At 39.1% G+C, this 3564-nt stretch overlaps 1 protein-coding gene and 1 long non-coding RNA gene across 2 annotated transcripts in view; both read right to left on the bottom strand.

The window, feature by feature from the left end:
• The window catches only part of LOC106878832 (integrator complex subunit 13), a 596471-nt gene that overhangs the window by 576044 nt on the left and 16863 nt on the right, over window positions 1-3564 (bottom strand). The window lies entirely within an intron of this gene.
• LOC128250710 (uncharacterized) overlaps window positions 1-3564 on the bottom strand; it is a 162811-nt gene that overhangs the window by 158275 nt on the left and 972 nt on the right. The gene's annotated exons all lie outside the window — the stretch shown is intronic.

Raw genomic sequence — 3564 nt, 5'->3', positions numbered from 1 at the left:
ATATATGATACATATATAAAATATTTATATACACATAGTCCTTTTATTTTCGTGTACATTATTATTATTATTATTATTACTATTATTATTATTATTATTACTATTATTATTATTATTATTATTATTATTATTATTAATGACAAAGTCTTCAACCAGAGCTGGATGTCACAGAACAGAACATCAAACAATGACAATTATAATCTACAGCTTCAAGTTTGGAATTACGGGTGGGTTATCTTTGACCTTCATGGTACCCCATTAAGAAATGTCATATTAACAAACATGTACAATGTTGAAATCTGCCAGTTTCTGATTAGCTTTTAAATCTTTCTAGACATGAAATACATTGGAAAGAAGGCAGGTGAGTGGGACGGTGGATGGGGGGTGGAAACTTGGTTGGGATGGATAACAGAATCTTAGAGGCTGGTAAACAGGATGTTGGGTGAAAGGTAGAATTTTAGTGCAGCAGGTAACTAGTAAAATCTTGGCAGAGGTGTATTCTAACATTTTTGTGAAATAATTGACAGAATTTTGGCAGGTAAATGACACAGTCTTAGCAGGGGTGGTCTGCGAAACCTTGGCAGAGTGGATGGCAAGATTTTGGCGGGTGGCTAGCAGAATCTTAGCAGGATGTTTGACAGAGTCTTAGCAAAATCTTGGCAGGTGTACATGGTAATATATTGGTAGATGGTTCACAGAATCTTGGCAAAAGTGGATAAAGAAACCTTGACAGTGGCTGGCTGAATCTGAACAGGGGTGCATGACAGAATCTTGGTGAAAGATTGGGTTATTGGTTGGTGGGAGGTGACTAGTAGAAACTTCAGGGGTAAAAGAATATGGATAGGTAGATGAAAGAATTTTGACTATCTTTGGTAGTGCTTGGTGTGGAATATTAGCATGAAGGTGACTTCGTGGTTAGGGCATTTGACTCATAACCTGACAATGGTGAATTTAATTCCTGATAGTGAGTGTGTCCTTGAACTCTGAACATAAGGAGCTTGAAGAAATATCATTAAGCATTTTGTCCAATGTTCTGACACTTCTGCCAGCTTGCTGCTGTAATGGTTTAGCATTTTAACTGGTTATATCTAGCCCAAATATTCTACTCATTGTATATTCAAACCAGTCAGATCCAGCCTCTCACACCTACCCTACAATATCATACTAAAAATAAACAAGTATATCATCAAAATCTCAACACAGAAAGACAATGCATCAGTAATTCAAAGGAATGTGAATAAATAAGCATTACTTTAGACAGAATAATCTGAATGCTAAAGGGTTGACAATAATTGTCTAACATAAGCACAAAGCCTGAACTTTGGGGAGAGGGGAGCAGTCAATCATATCAACCCAGTACTTAATTAGTAAACCACAAGGTCCAGGCTTTCTTGTGGAGAAGTAGCTTGTGTGTTCTAATGATCTTAAGAACTATGCCAACAGAGCTTAAGCACCTTGTAAGGCAGCCCATGCTAGCCAGGGTCAAAGGATAGAGACCAGACAACTAATATGGACCACCTTTTCCAAGAAGTAAAAACCGGTTTGTGTAGGGCCAAAACCCTAACCTCAGCAAAAAGCAAAGTTATAGAAGCATTGATGAGAACTCAAAACCAACAAGATCTGGGATATGAAGGCCTTCCCTCAGAGAAATTTGATGTGGTGCTGAAAAATCCAAAAGGAGGTTAAAAGGAAATGGGTCTAACCCAGTGGTCCTCAACCAGGGTCCATATGACCCTTAGAGGTCCATATAAGATTTTGTCATTAAAATTAATCTGCAATAAATTGGTTATACTTCTACAATACACAAAATGTTTTGACAATTTTTTGACATGGCACCTGTGCCCAGCATCGCCTTCCTGGCACTTGTGCCGGATGGCACATGTAAAGACATTCGAGTGAGATCGTTGCCAGTGCTGCCGAACTGGCTCCTGTGCGGGTGGCACATAAAATACACCATTTTGAGCATGGCCGTTGCCAGTACCGCCTGACTGGCCTTCGTACCGGCGGCACATAAAAGCACCCACTACACTCTCGGAGTGGTAGGCGTTAGGAAGGGCATGCAGCTGTAGAAACTCTGCCAAATCAGATTGGAGCCTGGTGTAGCCATCTGGTTTCACCAGTCCTCAGACAAATCGTCCAACCCATGCTACCATGGAAAGCGGACATTAAACGACGATGATGATGATGAATATATGGTTTTTTAAACATCAAATGGCTATGAAGGTCCATTCGAATAAGATAGGAATCAAAGGGGTTCATAAGTAGAAAATGGTTGAGAAGCACTGGTCTAACTAGAAAGAAGCAGACAAGACAGCTCAGAGTTGAAAACAGTGGAAAAAAAATTGTGGCTGGTCCAGGATCCATACAGAGCAATGGGCTTAAGTAAATACTTATTTATTAACCCTGAAAGAATGAAAGGCAAATAATTGGCCTTGGCAGGATTTGAACTCAGAACCCAAGGAGCTGGAACAAATACTGTAAGGCATTCAATCCAGCTCTGCCAAATTGCTACCCCTGCAATTAATAATAATCCTTTCTATTATAGGCACAAGGCCTGAAAGTTTGGGGCAGGGGGTAAGGTGATTACATCACCCCCACCCCCAATGCTTGACTGGTTCTTATTTCATCAACCCTGAAAAAATGAAAGGTAACTTCAGCAAAATTTGAACACAGAATGCAAAGACTGACAAAATGCTTAGCTGTACAGGTTGTCATCAACTTACGACCTGTCCAACTTATGACTGGCAGCAATAAAAAATGGTCCAGTTGAAACCTGATGGGTTTAATTTCTTAGAAATTAACCCATCTACGGATGATGTCAGCTAACAAATGCTTCCCCTAAGTTTGGTTATCAATCGCTACTGTGGTTATTCCAATTGTTGGATGAATATCCTCAAAAGAACAAAAGGCAAAATCGACCTTGACGGAATTTGAACTTAGAACGTTAAGACAAACAAAATGCCGCTAAGCATTTCACCCGGCATGCTAAAGATTCTTTCAGCTCACCACCTATAATAACACTAACAATAATAATAATAATAATAATAATAATTTCTAAAATAGATATGTGATCACACATTTGATAAGGGGAAGCAAACCCAGAGGTTATAATGTCAATGCAGTGTGGTGGGATTTGAACCCACTGTGTAAAAGAGACACAACCAAATATTACGAGGTCGTTTTGTCCATGTTCCACATGAGAGTTTGATGCAACCCCTAGCTTTCCAGGTCCTGTTGAACTGTGCGAAACCATACCAGCATGGAAAACAGACATTTAGAAAAAAATGAGGTGATGATGATGCTGACGACAACACTACACACACACACACACAGTCAATACAACAAACAAAACACTAAAACAACACCAGAAACAACAAAACAAAACAGATGTAGTTTTATACAAACATGATTCTACAATATCTTGAAAGAAAAATACAATGCTGGACACATGGCAAGTGGGGTAGGGATGGGAATGGGATGGGGGGGGGGCGAATGGTGCAAGAGAAACTCATTTAAAAACTGCTGAAAAGAAGAAGAAGAATTATAATAAAAATAATAGATTTA

The sequence above is a fragment of the Octopus bimaculoides genome, chromosome 24 (assembly GCF_001194135.2).
Source record: "Octopus bimaculoides isolate UCB-OBI-ISO-001 chromosome 24, ASM119413v2, whole genome shotgun sequence".
NCBI lineage: Eukaryota > Metazoa > Mollusca > Cephalopoda > Octopoda > Octopodidae > Octopus > Octopus bimaculoides.
The sequence above is the reverse complement of the archived record's forward strand: the minus strand, read 5'-3'. Positions and strand labels throughout refer to the sequence as shown.